General features: G+C 43.1%; 1 protein-coding gene across 3 annotated transcripts in view; it reads right to left on the bottom strand.

Moving 5' to 3' along the window:
- Positions 1-16,346, bottom strand: part of ARHGAP24 (Rho GTPase activating protein 24) — a 386,957-nt gene that overhangs the window by 160,181 nt on the left and 210,430 nt on the right. Inside the window, exon 1 of one of the 3 annotated variants that reach the window (XM_084760083.1) lies at positions 2,425-2,671. The exons of the other annotated variants lie outside the window; for them this stretch is intronic. The gene's annotated coding sequence lies outside the window, so the exon portion shown is untranslated. Of the gene's footprint in view, positions 1-2,424; positions 2,672-16,346 lie in introns of those variants that run through there. 3 annotated transcript variants of the gene reach the window in all.

Below are 16,346 nucleotides of genomic sequence, written 5' to 3'. Positions count from 1 at the left end.
GAGAAGTCTTTCTGTTTGTCAAGCATGAGGAGGGAGAAAGCATGCAAAGATCCTGGAGCATCCCAAACACATGCCAATCCAAAGTCACCGTGACAACCAAAGGGCTTTCCCCAGGGCACTGCTTGGAATGGAAGAGCCTGCTGGCAACATGGCTCTGACGAGAGTCATATGACCGAGTAACTGGCAAAAGATTCTGTGTGATGTTGAATTGATTATCATGAATTCATATAGCTTCTTTGTCTGCCAGTGGCTTTGTTTATTTGTTTATCTGGTGTGTGTGTGTGTGTGTGTGTGTGTGTGTGTGTGTGTGTGTGTGTGGTTTTGTTCTAGATTTCAACATGAAAATGTTGGAAGTTAAGAAAATATATATTGATATATATTCGACACATATGACTTGTAATATCCCGCCATTTTTTTTTCAGTTTAATAGAACTGGCAAGTAAGTTAGGATTCGCTCAAGAAACCCAAGCATCATTCACACAATTCACCTTGTATTAGCCATTTCTTTCCCCCTAAAGGACGGTCTGCACACAGCAGGACAGAACACACTAGGTGTACCTTTCTTTTGGTCTTTAGACTTCCCCATAAAGAATTCTGCTCTTCCCAGCTACGTGTGCGTGTGAACAGCGTGCCCATGAATGGGTCTGAATAAAACACTTGAGACTGATTAATCTTAAGTCTGTCCCTCAGGATTAATTACTCACTGATTTCTTGACACATACCTCCAGGAACTTTGTAAGAAGGAAACCAAACAGTGCTTTTTGTATCACATGTAGGGATGTGTTATGTATTCCAGACCAGCCTCCATGGCAACCTCTACTACAAACCACAACTAAGAACTTGGGCCTGAGCCAAACATCTCCGAGCACCCGAAATAGATGTCACTGTGTCTGTGCCTTTTTCTCAGAGGAGAAGCGCACTGCCTCTTATTCCATCCTCACTTTTATAAACTTGTTTGCTCCATTTTGTTCTTTAAGCTTGTGTTAATTAATAATAATTATGAAAAAGTGGTGAGGTTGAAGGGAACTGTATGGGAGCTGTCTGCATGGTAAGTGAAGAATCCATTATTTTTCAATGAAGAATGGACATAGAAAGAAAAAAAACTAATAAAAATAATAAAGGAATTAAATAAGTGTAGTGACTACGTGAACTTCAATAGAAGTAACAGACTCACACACGGTGCATTATTAAAAGATGTGATCATGTGTGCTCACGCTAATTACCCAGTGATCTGGAAAACATTAGGTTTCTTGTGTCCCCTCCAGAGAGACATAAAAACATACAGAAGATTGCAGAGAGGTGAATATCTACCAATGGCTGCTCCTTTCAAAAGCTTATGGCATTTTCAGGGGCAAACTTGGAAACTTCAATACTCAGGAGCCCACGTCTCCGTTTCCTGATCTAGACCAGCAGCAGAGATTCGGAGTTGCGTGGCCAGGCCTGGGAGTAACAGTGACACTTCAAACAGCCGAGGCTTTTGGGGTCCTTTCAGTCCACCTCCTGTCCAGGTTGGACTGTTTCCATCTTTTGCTCTGGGAGTGCCTACATGAGTCAGGACCTGGAGACCTGGTGGCATGTGCTGAGCTTGGTAGGAACACTGCTCCTTAATATTAAACTTGTATAACTTCCTTCTATTTTTGTTACAGAGTTGCAGATAGCCCAGAATGGCCCCACACTTAGTAGGTGGTTGCGTGTGACCCTGGGCTCCTGATGCTTCTGCTCCTAACTGCCTGAGAGTTGCCAGGAATGCAGCCTTTCACCCAACACCCAACTTCCGCAGGCTACTCAGGGATCATGCGTGTAGGCAGGCACTCTACCAACGGAGCAAAATCACTTTAACTGAATTAACAGATGTACTAGAATTTTTTTTTTTTAAACATCAGCAAAGAGAAGGAAGAGTTAAAATTACCAATTAAGTAGAGATGCAAACTACTGGTAAAAAGACTCTAATTTTAAAAGTCTGTCTTTTAGATTCAGTCTTCTAAGCTGTGAACCTGGGTGAAGTAAGAGCCTCCTGCTCTTCTTCTGGGATGGGCTCTGTATTGATCCTGTAGTTGACGTTTCGAGATGTATTAGGCCCTCCCCATCAGTTAACGAAGTGGGCATATACCTCCTACCCAACACACACAATAGAAGCCAAAGTTCATACATGACAGGACTGGTGGAGGACAAGGCTAAAGAAAACTTTTAAATAAGTTGACAAGAAACATTTGGTTCCGGAAAACAAAACAAAACAAAACAGTCCCGACACTTTCAACGGTCAACAGGCACAAAACCGCACAGCTAAAACCCAGACTATTTTAAAGACTGCATTTCCTCACAGACAGGAGATAAAGTAAAGGGGAAAACGGAGATCACATGCCCACAGAACACTTGCGCCCAAAACAAACGGACCCTGAGGATTTCAAGGAGGAGAAACAGTACCTTATAAGTAACTGGTCTTGTCTACACACAGCGGGTCCCAGAGTCCACTCCTTTAACTGTCTACTGCCTTCAGTTTAACGTTAATTCTGTTGGCAAGAAAGTACAGAGCTCGTCTGGAAAATATTGTTTGGACGTAAACCTTTCCTTTCAAAGCAGTGGTAGCTATATTTAAGTCTTCTTGTAGACGGGGCTATAAACTCTTCCTGTAGCTAATTTTCTTTCTCCTCCTTCCCTTAAGACTTACTCAGCATCCTCCTATCCCATATATTGAAGAAAGAGACAGAGAAACGGGGGTGGAGGTGGGGGGGAACTTCTGCAAGGAAATATACCTTAAATAATGTAGTATTTGAGCATTTGGAAAAATAGTAGAGTACAAAGGAGAAGCCTGAAGCCCTGTGCTTTCTCACTCTGTTAATATGGAAAGTGAAGCCCGCGGGGTGGGGGGGAGGAGGGAGCGATGAGATGAGGGGGGGAGGGGGGAGTAGAAAGTTTGTTTTGAAAGCCATCAGTCAGGCAGCTCCATTGTTAGTGGCTCCATTCATAGGTGAGGGTTCGAAACTACCAGTTCAGCCATTGCACAGCTCTGGGCACCTGTGAAGAAATTATCTTTTTTTTTTTTCTCTCTGCATCATTATAAAGCACACCTTTAAAGCTGTTGGCAGGTGGCAGGGAGACAATTAGGATGCGAGAACCATCTGTCTCAGAGACAGCATCTCCCTCAGCTTTTAATTCCTTAATATTGAATTTCCCCCCCCCCCAGAATTTCTGCTCTCTATATACATAGGGAATTATGTTTTTCCAAGATAGTTTTATGATTCGGGAATTTTCCTTTATGATGGTTTTTACTACCCATTAGTCTCTACAAATGCCACTTTAGGAAGGGACTCTCGTGTAAAAGGGGTGAGATTTTTATCTGTAGGATTTCTGCTCAGCATCATAGAGGGGAAGGAGGGTGGAAGGGAGAGAGAGAGAGAGAGAGAGAGAGAGAGAGAGAGAGAGAGAGAGAGAGAGACAGAGACACAGAGAGACACAGAGAGACAGAGACACAGAGAGAGACAGAGACAGAGAGACAGAGACAGAGACAGAGAGACAGAGACAGAGAGACAGAGAGACAGAGACAGAGAGACAGAGATAGAGACAGGTTTAATGGCTCCTGGACTAGAAACATCTTAACTCTTTGTGTGGGTTCTATGTGTGTGCATGTCTATATGTATGCACAGATGCACATGCACATATATGTGAGAATGTATGGAGACCAAAGGGCAACCCTAGTAGTATTTCTCAGTTGTTTCTTCAGACGGCATCTGGCTTAGAGGTCTGTGACCACGCAGGCTGGCTAGCCAGAGAACCCCTGGCATGCATTTGTCTCTGCCTCTTCAATGATGGGGTTACAGAATCAAGCCACACTGCCGGGCTTCTTAATGCGTGGCTTCTGGGGATGAGCATAGCCCCTCTTCTTTACAGGGCAAGGACCTTATCAATGGAGCTGTGGTCCCTCCCCAACAGGCTGCTTCTTCCTACCTGCAGTTTGTCCAGACATTTCCCACCATATATGCACACTTGTTTATTCACTTATTTATTTATGTGTGCAGTACATGTGTGTGGTGAGTGACTGTGTGCACATATGCAGAGGGGAATGTGTACGCTTGTGTGAACACGAAACCTGAAGCCAGAAGTTACAGTCTTGTGTCTTTCTCTACTGATTATACACACATACATTTGCTGCTTTAAGCCCATGTATCTCACTGAACTGGAATCTCACTGATGATTGGCTAGGCTCTGAACTGGAAGCTCACTGATGATTGGCTAGGCTCTGAACTGGAAGCTCACTGATTGGCTAGGCTCTGAACTGGAAGCTCACTGATTGGCTAGGCTCCCTCAACCGATGAGCTCTATAGGCTTACCTCTCTTTGCCCCCTGAAGCTTTGGGGTTACAGATATGTGTGCAAAGGCCAGGCTTCTTCTATAAGGCCTCTGGGTGCTCACACTCAAGTCTCCATGCTTGTGTATAACAGGCACTTTGCCAGCTGAGCCCATGTGTCCAGGCTCACGTTTTGCCATCATTACTGTGATTTTATATATGTGATGCTGTGGATCAGTCCTAGGACACCATGCATGCTAAGCAAGAGCTCTACTGCTAAGCTACACCCCAGATCCATCATATCACACACACACACACACACACACACACACACACACATACACACACACGGCAATAGCTGAAGCAAGAGGATTGCCAAAAGCATGCATATATATATATATATGTACATGTATATATACATATATATATACACACACAGTTCTCAAACCTTGAAAAATAAGAAGTTGAGATTTAAAACATGAGTCTTAAGAAAGAAATCTTGCATGTTTTTGTTTGTTTGTTTGTTTTTGACACAGTGGCAGAGTTCCACTCTTTTTTCATAACTCCCAACCATGCCTAATTAAGTACCGTGCCAAGGTAAATTCCAAAGACATTATCACATGGTTTCCAGGTCAAGCACGGGGTGTCCAACACACTCAGATATACTGGTTGTGTTTTCTGGATATATCCTTATTTGTTCTGTATTTCCCGAGATTTGCTCGTCACGTTGACAGTTGCCTTATGTCTGATGGAAGCAGCCAAAGGAAAGAAGAGTGAAACTTGGCACGAGAAGCAGACCACGAGGTGTATGGTAGACCTGGGTGGAATGACACCAAGGGAGTCAGGTGCTTCACACAGTGAAAGAAGGACGGGGCCAGGAGAGGCATGCACAGCAGGCCACTGAGAGCTGGAGTAGGCTGAGCCTCAGGTAATGTAACGGATTACACCAAATCCGAGAGCCAGTGGCTTTCAGCATAGGTTAAGCAAGATGGCCAAGTGGCAATCTGGGTGGCCAGAACAAGCAACAAGAAATTGACCTTCAAACCAAAACTTTTGGCGTGGCATGCCACGGGAAGGGAACACGTGCTGTCAATATGTAAATTCTATACAATCTGAAATAGCACAGGTTTCACAACCATCTTAGACAATATTTTTGTGCCTCTATATTTAGGTCTCTGGGACGCACTCCAGATTGCCCTGAGTTGTAGTGTGCTGGGTTCAGAGTCCAAGGGTGACTTGAGGGAGGAGTCACTGTGCTTCAGAGTCTAGACTCATCATGTTGACTCTGAGGGGTTCTTACTGAGGAGAGGGAGCCCTGGGGCAGGATTTGGGCACAGGGTGAGCAGGATGAACTCACCCACTCTCCATCCCCTCTCAGCTTTTGGAGGACTAGAAGGAAGTGTGTGCTGTGTGCTCCAGAGCTCTCAGCTGGTGGAAAGGAGGCGGCTACAGAGCGACAGGTCCCAGGTCACACTGCTCTAGGTTTGGGGGAGATCTCACACACTGGGGACTTTCACACTGTAGACTGGTGCATAGGACACTGCAAGCCTCAACTTCCTCTAGTCAACCAGACTTCAACTCCCTCTTTTCCAGCGTCCCCTCACAGTGCTTCCTACATCTCAGAGCACTCGCTGGTGCTCGGTAACCGCCATGGGTGTCTGATCGCTCCCTTCCCAGCTTCCTGGCCTCAGTGCTGCCGAGCTTTCTGCCATGCTCCCATCTCCAGTTGCCTGGTGATGCTCAGTGTGTCTCTGCTTCATTCCTTCAGAGTTTCCAATTGTACCACAGGTAAACCCAAGTTCCTAATTGTGGCCTCCTGCATGACTTAGCACCTGCTCATCTTTCACCTTTCCTTCTGAATTTTCCCAACTTTCTGCTCATGCGCCGAGACTGTTGCTTCCACGTATTTTTCACAGACCTTCTTGCCATCCAGGATTCATCTTGTAATACCACCTCCTCAGGGAAAAACGGTCCCTGCAGCTAATATCATCCTCCTATGTGGAAACTCCTTATCCTGTTTCTATAGCTTAATTGTTTTCATAGCATTGCCGTAATCTGAAACGATCTTTCGTGCTTTTGGAAGACACCCATTCATCTGGGTACTATTGGTTTTCTGAAATGAATTCAGAACCATATCAGAATATAAACAGTAGCAGATTTATCTTTAAAAAAAAATTCAAAGTGTCAGTGTTGAGAGCAGTATAATATAAAATAGAAGTTTAGAAAGGGTTTCTTTAACTCTTTAGTAGTATTACTTTAGTAGTAGTCTGGGATCCTACCCTTCAGTGAGTAGACATTCGGGTGTGCAAGAATAAAGCGTGGGATGATTCATGTCTGCACTCACTGCACATGCTCCTGTGGCTAAGGCATGAGGAATCATGGGAAGTAAAGGTGGATTCCCACAGGGCTCTAGAGAGTTGCAGCTATATAAAGCCATCTTGAAACTCTTGGACTTGAGCCAAGTCAGATAAAATCCTTGCCTCGCCAGCATGTCCTCTACAGAGGCACCTAAAGGCCTTTAAGCTCCACGACATCCCTCCTGAATTGCCTGAGCTGCACAGCAGCAGTTTATGACACTGAAGCAGAAGACAGCCAGGGAACAACTCCATCCCATCCAGGTGGTTTCGACGTGCTGCTGTTGCCTGGCAACGGTTCAGGAACAAAAGCAAAATCCTTGCACTTGAGACATATGCATTTTAAGTGAAAAGGGAGGAGATGTTGGAGCAATGAGCTCATGGGTCATCAAGTCCTGTCTCAACTTGGATCCACATGGATTCCAAGCTTTCTGGAGAGCTGTGAATTAGATTTCCTCTCCAGTCTCCTGCCCCACAGCTTCCTAATTACCTCTTCCAGTGAGTCAGCTCCTCTGGATCCTGAGTCTCAGGTTCACTGTGGGATGATGTCACTGGCTCAGGGCACCTGGACCCAGTCCCATGAGAAAGGTGGTTGTAGCATGGCCATGCAAAGTGACGACAGTTCTTTCTTAGGGGAAAAAATTACTATCCTCACGCACCGCGCCTCCTGACAGAGGCCCCAAGGAGAGGAAATAGCTTCCCTTATGTCTGATGCCACTCAGGAAAATAATTTCATTTACAGTATAAAAATGCTGTGTGTCCTTTTTATGTGGCATTTACCATATATTAATATAAATTTATAAATGTCATTTATTTGCTTGATGAATCAAAATGTATTTATTGTTTATCTCTTTGGATACAGACTTGAATAGATTTTGATGCTAACAATTTTTCTTTCTTGTTTCATGACTAGTTGTATTGTTCTGTATTCAGATGACTATACAAGTTCCTCCTTCCTTTCCTGGAGGGCATTGATGCCGAGTTTAAGGAAGTCGTGGAAGGTGCCCTGCGTGTGTGTGTGTGTGTGTGTATGTGTGTGTGTGTGTGTGTGTGTGTAGTGTATGTGTGTGTGTGTGTGTGTGTGTGTGCATGTGTTTGGGGGTGTGTGCACTCATAGATCCTGCTAAAATACTTAAACTTTAGAGATGGGAACAGTGTGTAGACCAAAAAAGAGAGAATCATGGTCTTATGGGGGCATCGATGTGGCATGAGACAAGATTAGATGTAGCCAGAGAAAGCCTCTATGAGAGATAAAGTGAAAATGCATTCTGAATGTAGGAGTGGATTAATATTCTGGGCAGGGGATGGGGACCACTTGGGTCACTTTAAGTAGTTCCATAAAATATACAAAAAAGAAAATGGGCAAATGCTATAGTTTTTTTTTTATTTCACTTTTCATTTATTTGACAGAGTGTCATGTAGGCCAGGCTAGCCTTAAAAATAGCTCAAAAGAAAAAAGTGTGACTCTACTTTCAAAGTGCTGTGATTGCAGATGTGTCTCCACCACACCCAGTTTGGACTGGGTCTAAATCTGGGGTGCCATGAATGCTAGGCAGGCAGTCCAGCATCTTGGCTACATCCCCAGGCTCCATTTTGTTGTTGTTGTTGTTTTTTTTTTTAACAAAATCGCAATTGTTTGATTTTGCCAATAAAGACTCGGGAGCTAAATGCTAGAGTGAAAGCCTGCTAGCTCAGAGAGGTAGAGAAAGAACCCAGCCAACCTTCCTCCTCAGCTGACATCCCAGAAGGAATCCCCTCAAACAGAATGTCCCTCCCTTCTACTTCCTGTGAGTCTCTCTATCAGTCTTCCCTGACTTCCTCTTCCTCTCTCTGTTTTTTTTTTTCCCTTAATAATCCCATGTTCACTTCCTGTCAACTGGTTGCTTGCTCTGCCTCTTGACCTATGGTTGACTTTATTTGGTCCTGTTTACAATATCCAGGCAGAAAGCTCTTAGATTAAAGCTGTATGCTATTGCTGAGCCACACCACAACTAGAAACAGTTTTTTTTTTTTCAGTAAACAACACAGTCTCGGCATACACAATGTGATCAGGTATCCTGAAACACCACTTTTCCTTCATAGTCAACGACTGATAATCTAACCATTTCTTTAAGCCACTGAACAATTTCCATGAGAAGGATATTCCATGTTTAGAATGCCAAGTCTCAAGTGATCCAAGAGGAAGAAGTTTCAGGGACAACCTAGACTGTCATCTCTGCACCAAGCGAGACACTGTGGCAATCTGGAGTTAGGCAGGAGAGACAGGGCAATGGCCAAAAGTCTCAAAATACATTTTGAGAACAAACATACTTCAAAATTCCTGTGGCTCACACTGAAGAATAAACAGTATGCATCCAGTATTTAATAAATCCTTATTACATAGGAGACATTTCTCAAACACCATCTTTACACACAGACAAGGAGACAGGCAAACAGCTTGAAAGAGAATAAAACAGACTCTGAACTTACATTCATCTAACAGTAAATACATATACAACACATGCATATGCATCATGTAGACATACATAGACATATACACACAACAACAATTAAGGAAAAAAACAAGGCTGTAAATTTTTACAAATGAAGAGGGGACTATGAGATGGCTTGGAAGGAGCAAAGTGAAGGGAGCCATGACATAATTCTAATCTCAAAAAGCAAAATAACCTTTAAAAAAAAATCTCATTCTTTACATTAAATTGCCTGTGTCTCTGACATCAGTTTTGAACATTTTTCCAACTTGGACGCTGAATGACAAGACTGGTAGTTATTAATTGTAGTGTAACCTGCCAAAGACTCAAGAGGCTCCCCAAGCAGAACTGATCAGTTTTTCATAGCATGACCTTGTTCCGATGAGGGCTCAACACACAACGTAGTTTCTATGCAACTCTGTATCCAGCTGCCCTGCAAAGCACAAATCCTACATCAAATTCATCTTGGTAATCTAATTATTTTGTAAGCCTGGAGGCCTTCTCCCCACACTCTGGCAAGACAGCGGGTGAAACAGAGTGAAAGTGGACTTGGCAGATAGCCTCGTTCAATCAAGTCAGATACTGTTTTGAGTTACAAGGAGTTTGAAGGATAATTCACTTTCAATGACTGGAGGAAGTCAAAGGTAAAAATCCACGACCCTGAAAATAGAAGGAGGCAGGTATGGCCACACAAGAGAAAAACGCTGAACTTTTCCTTAAAGGTGAGTGGGCATTATCTTCTCTAGCTTGTTTTGATCCCACTGTGGATGTGATACTGTTTAAAATGCCACCCGTTGAAAGTGAAAAGAGACCCCACATCAATTACAGTGGGATCCAAATAAAAACCAGGCCTGTGATGGGCAAATCTCTATTTAAGAGTTCAATTCCCAACACTGTATCCATCTTTATCCTCCTTATCACTACCAACATCATCATCACCATCATCACCATCATCATCATCATCATCATCATCATCATCATCATCATCATCATGAGGTCATAGGACTTAGAGTAACCAGCTTAAAAAGCAAGGCAGGTCAAAGTCAACACTTGGGAATTCTCACACTAGCTGCTCATGACTCTTTAGCAAAGGCCACAGCAATCAAAGCATGTGCGATTTCTTACTTTAGTGTCGTAGCTAACTTCATTTAAAAAATGACACTTCTATTGCACCAACCAAGGGCAATACAAGTAGTAAACACAGAATCCCTATTCTGATCTACGCAATGGACAGGACATTCTCCGCAGTTATGTGGAGAGCGGGTAATGACTCTGACATGAACTCTGGTGCCCCATATTTGACCACTTCTTCTTGGTGGGGAGGCCTGATGGCACTCAAAGAAAGAATAAGCTGGCTACCAAGATGAGACTTGATAGCCTATGACCATTCAGTGGGGTAGGAGGTCCCCCTCGGTCATAGACCTAGGGGAGGGGAATAGGGTGAAAGCAGGAGGGAGGGAGGAATGGGAGGATACAAGTGATGGAATAACAATTGAGTTGTAATCTGAATACTTTAATAAAATAAAATAAACCAAAAAATTAAAAACAAAAAGAATGATATTTCTTCATCACTTTGGGGTCCCAGATACAGGATGGGGGATTCATAGTTTTATCTGTCAGTGTGACTGGACCGACAAGACTCAGATAGCCCCAACAGGTTATTTCTGGGAGTGTCTGTGACACTCCTTCCGGAAAGGATTAGTCTTGTGTCAACTGAGGATGAGCCAGCCCTCTCCACTGCAATGGGCACTGACCACGCCACTGAGGACAGAGAGCTGTCAACAAACAGAATGCCAAGTCTGCTCACTATCTCTGTTTGAGCTAGGGCATCTGCCCACTCCAGCTGCAACACACTGCTGCATCTAGCTCTCAGACACTGGAGTCAGAAATGGGCATGTACCACCTTCCTGCCTCTTGGGCTTAAGGTCTGGGCTAGCGCTTTGCCACTGGTTTTCCCAAGCAGTGTGTAGACAGTGGGTCATAGGGATTCTTAGCTTCCAAACTTGGAAGAACCATCCTTTTAAGTAAATGGCTTTACATATCTCTAGGTGTCTATACTTCCCATATTGGTTCCTCCAAGGAACCCTAATAGATATATAGTGTCTGTTCTCTCTTATAAAAATAATGTATCTGAATAAACACTTAGGCGATAAAATATGAAGACTGATAGTAGGCAAAGGGGACCCTTCAGAACGTTTTGTTCATTTAACGTGAGTGCAGGCTTACTTTTTTCCCAATGTGTTAAATGCCAGTGAGTCAAAATTAACAAACGCCAAACTGATTAAAATGCCAGCCATCTCCAGCTACATTTCTGAATGTGTTTTTAAGATGAGAGCAAGCTTCCCTTGCCAGACAAGACAAGGAGAGGGCGGGCAAGCATGGGCAGTAAGCACTCCCAGCTCTAGGAGGGATATCATCCGAACTTAATTAGGTTTCTAGCCTTAGTTAAGTCAGCAGCTAGCAGCACGACCTTGGACAGAACACTGCACTTCACTGGGGCTTAGTTTCACTTGCATAAAATGCAGGGATTTAATAAGATTACTCTGAAGGCTCTCTCATATGTGAAACTAGACTATGCTCTGAAATAATTATCTCCCACATGTTTTAAATTTGCTTAAGGCTCATTTATACTTTAAGATTGAGAGCATAGTTGTATCACAAGGAAATGAGAGCAGGCAGTTATTGACAAACTACTTCGATGCTAACAATCAGAATGAGTTTTTACGACTCCCAGGAATATAAGCATTAGTGAGAAGGGAACCATCTCATCTTTTTAGAGTAAAACATGTCTATTAGAAGTTCTTAGGGGACAAAACATCAGACGCAAAATGCTAAGCCATATTGCGCTTAATAATTCTCAAGCATTAAGTTTATGTAAGGTCCCCAAACACACTGAGGATGCTTTGCTGGGTTTACACAGGAAAAACTATTTTCTCCAGCAGGCTAAAGCCTCCTCTCACATTCTCATCTCTCATAGTGAGAGACTGACTCCACGTTTACAATATAGAGTGTTGGACAAGAACAGAAGAGGCCTCCATGAGGTTGGTGGTCTTTGGTGAGTTCTTTTACAAATCTGGAGGTGGACAGGCATACTTCTGAGTCGGAAAAACACATTTCCTTCAGGATAGCCAGCTACCAGGAAGCTGGACTGTCGTCCCAATTTATTTTGGTTCCTTTTCACCAGAGAACCAATGTATAAAAGTAAATCACTATATAATGTAAGAATTGTCTGCCCACACCGATGTTACTCTTGAAAATCAGCCTCTGTCAATAGAAGGTGACCTCTCTCTCTGTCATTTCTCTCTTAAGCTGCACTTATCTCTACGCATGGGCACTTGCACTTAAGGCACATACGTACATATGCATACCCAGAAATCTGTTTAGTTTCAAAAATTGGGGGAAAAATTTCAACTTATGGCCTTTAAAGGTCAGAAAAAACCCACACCGGTTTTCTTTTTTTTTTTTAATTTTTTATTAATTTATTCATGTTACATCTCAATGGTTATCCCCCTCCCTTGTATCCTCCCATTCCTCCCATTCCTCCCATTTTCCCCTTACTCCCCTCCCCTATGACTGTGACTGAGGGGGACCTCCTCCCCCTGTATATGCTCATAGGGTATCAAGTCTCTTCTTGGTATCCTTCCTCTGAGTTCCACCAGGCCTCCCCCTCCAGGGGACATGGTCAAATATGAGGCACCAGAGTTCGCCCACACGGGTTTTCTCTCATCAAAATCTCTCTCTACTATTTTAACCCATTGAACTTGTTTGTACAAAATAACAGATGGTCGTGAAAAATCAGTGCAGAGGATGTCCTTTGTGGCTTCAACAAGACGATTAGTGATGCGAGTTCTGTAATAAATGTTTACCTATTTGAAAAAAAAAATGAATGAACCACATGATGAGACTCATGTCACCGGTATGGGAGGAGCCACCACACATGAGTTACCTCCTCTTATAGCCATTTCTTTCCTTTTTTAAACATCAGGTGTTGAACAATGACTCATTTGAATGTCTTAACCATTATGCTTTCTGTGCAGATACGTCTGTTTAATAGGTAAAGAGTGTATTTTCCCCCACAGCCAGGTAGCAAAAAGTCTGACTTGAAAATATTCCTCCTTTTCTGCTTATACTAGACTCTACATACCTCATCGCCACCTTAACTAAGGATGGTCTGTTAGTGCCAAACCCTTTGTTGACTACCCAGGACAGACGATTAGGAGATGGCAACTTGTTTTATTTCAGCTTAATTCTCAGACTCTGCAGGATTCTGTATGTGAAGAAAGAACAGACTTTTCCTCTTGGTGTAGGGCAGCGACTTTAACTTTAGTTGACTCATCTTTCTGATTCATATTTTCCTTTTGGGTTTATAAAAGTCTGGCATCTGCCTTTGCCTTCCTCAGTTACGATGCGTTTATTTCTGCAGTTGCATCACTCTGTCTTGGAGTGCAAGGGCTCTGGGCTCACATTCTTTTAGTTCCTATCTAATGAACAGCACTGGGCGCCTGTTGGGTAATTCAGATTTCTATCTTGTTTTCACCCAATCTTAGATTTGTATCATCAGTTTGCATTCTCTATACCACTCTCCTTTGTTTTCCTCTTTCTTAATTTCTTTCTTTCTTTCTTTCTTTCTTTCCTTTTAACTGTTTCACTGGAGGTGAACTATTTTGCTGTAGGATGTTTGCAAACTGCCAAGCCATTTCACTCCTCTTTGTGTACAGTTAACATGGCAGTACCGTTTTCATTGTCTATTTTCCCTAAGCTGATGAGCGTAAATGTCTCTGACATCCTCTCACCTCAGAAGAACTCTGTTTATTTTTTTATTCAGAATGACGATGATTCCTTTGGAGTTGGCACTTTTCTTTGGGAAAAATCACTCAATAGTTTCAAGTTTAGGACAATGTCCCTCTGAAGACTCATTTCAAAGAGCAAAGTTAAAAATGAATTTTAATTACATAAGTGTTGCAGCGTCCCGAGAGGCTGTGTGCTGTAGTCCTTAGAACACTTACCAGAGAATCACTTAGCAAACACAGATAGACGATAACCCGATCCCACAACAGCACAATTCAGTAGCAGCCGCTCTGTCTCTGGACTCACACTGGGCATGTTAACATCTGACAGAAAAATTTCACTACAATAAAATACATTTCTGAAATATTAGAAGACTTCTTGGGATGGAGAGACGGCTCAGTGGTTACAAGCAATGTCTGCTCTTCCAGAGGATACAGGTTCAACTTCCAGCACCCACACGGTAGCTCACAACTCTCTATAACTCGAGTTCCAGGGTAGCTTACACCATTACACAGACCTTTATGAAAGCAAAACACCAATGCACGTAAAAAAAAAAAAGACTTCTCACTCAGTTTTCTTTACATTCTAGCTGTTTGGTGGCACCTTACATGACAAAGAACAGACACCATTTTCCTTCTTCTGGCTACTCAAGTTATTTTTGTTGAGGTTTTTTTTTTTATGCTGTCAGGGACTCTTTGCTAAAATACAAAGGAATGTTAGTGTTTGGAGACAAATGTCTTAGTCCCCAGAAATCCCAGCTATACTGTAGGCTTTAGGGAATATACAATAGGAAGCAAAAAAGCCACATGAACTGGTTGGTTTGAACACAAACACAGGCAGAGATGCAGCATACATGCTCTTGAGGAGAAAGATCATCAAGTACCTAGATAATAAAAGACCTTTGAGGATTCCAAATGAGGGGCTGGGAATTTATCTCAGGTGTAGAAGGCTTGTCCAGCCAGCACAGGAGCTGGGAATTTACCTCAGGTGTAGAAGGCTTATCCGGTCAGCTCAAGGCCTCGCTTCTGTTCTAGCAACAGGGGTGAAACTACTTTTGCAAAAGGACAATTACACCAAGAGAAGATTGACTTCTACCTAGTCAGAATGGCTGGGGAGCACTCACAGGTGCTCTTCTTCCTAGAGAGCTATTGTTCACAGACAGAGAACAACAGTAAGAAAGCATCTTGATCTCTTTGGTGCCCACTGTGGCTTTATAAGGCTCTGTGAAAGATGGGAAAGGAGGAACCTCCCAACTTCTGTAAACAGCTCCGCCTAAAATAACCCCTCACATCCTGCTTCCCAGTCAATCCTAAGCTCCTTGGCCTGAGGAACTGAACCAGACCAGTGTTTCATCTGCTTAATGATATCAAGAGAGGTTATCTCTACAATGAACGAAGGGGGTCACTAATCACACCGCAGTGACACCATTACTTCATAACTTGGGAACTCATCTGCCAATTGTCAGTTTTCCTTCTTCCTTCCAATGCTGCGACTGCCAGAGGGAAGCTAAAATGCGCGTCCCCAACTCTGAGCCATGGTACCCAGAATGGTGGATTCTTTCAGCATCTCATTGTGGAATGAACTCAAACCACAGCCAGAAGAAGGGAAAACACTGAACTGAAGAAATGAACACCTGACCTAGAGATCTCTTCACGGTGAGAAATGGTACCATTTGGAGTGGCGTTAGTAAATGTCTTAGCGTTTGGTGAGATAGAAAATGCTGAACTCAGTCATTTTTGTTTAATTTGTGAATCTGTTTCCTCACAATTCTTCAAATTTACTAGGAGTGAAAAATGTACACGAACAGACACAGTGTGAAATGCGTCTAGATGTGGAAACTACTACTTCTCTTATTTATGTGTGGAATGTTACTGTAAGTACTGAGCCTGCTCATTGCTGCGCTTGCATTTTGTAACGGGTGTTAGATATGGAAAAACGTCTTATGTCTGGCAAGAAGATCTAAACTTATAATTTTTTCAATAGTAGTTTAATAAAACACACCACAGAGTTATGAACACTTAGCGGCCATCTTAGCATCACAGGCAATACTTCAGAAGGGCAAGAGACACGTATTTAAAACACATTTCACCTTCCAAACAAGAAAATAAAGAGGCCAGCAGGGCCAAGAGACAGGCAAGTAGACAACGGGGTGCCTTTTCTGCCCCTGAGCACTCCAGATCCTCTCATTTCCTCCCAGGTGTCACATTCAGGGCCTCTCCCTTAGGCCTGTTCCCCCAGCTCAGCTCTAGCCCATGTCCCCAGGAGGTGTGTCCTGCCTAACGGGCTGTGGTTCCTCTAACAGCAATTGGGTGGATCTAATGCCTTCTCTATAAGATGCCAAGCTAACAAATTTTATCACTTGAAAAAATGCAAGAAGCAGTAGTTTTGTGAGTTTTCGGGATACCCTAGTTGGTCATTCTTGCAAATAATATTAAGTTGGAAACCAAT

The sequence above is a fragment of the Acomys minous genome, assembly GCF_964271855.1.
Source record: "Acomys minous genome assembly, chromosome: 15".
NCBI lineage: Eukaryota > Metazoa > Chordata > Mammalia > Rodentia > Muridae > Acomys > Acomys minous.
Note: the sequence above shows the minus strand (reverse complement) of the source record. Positions and strands in the feature narration are given on the sequence as shown.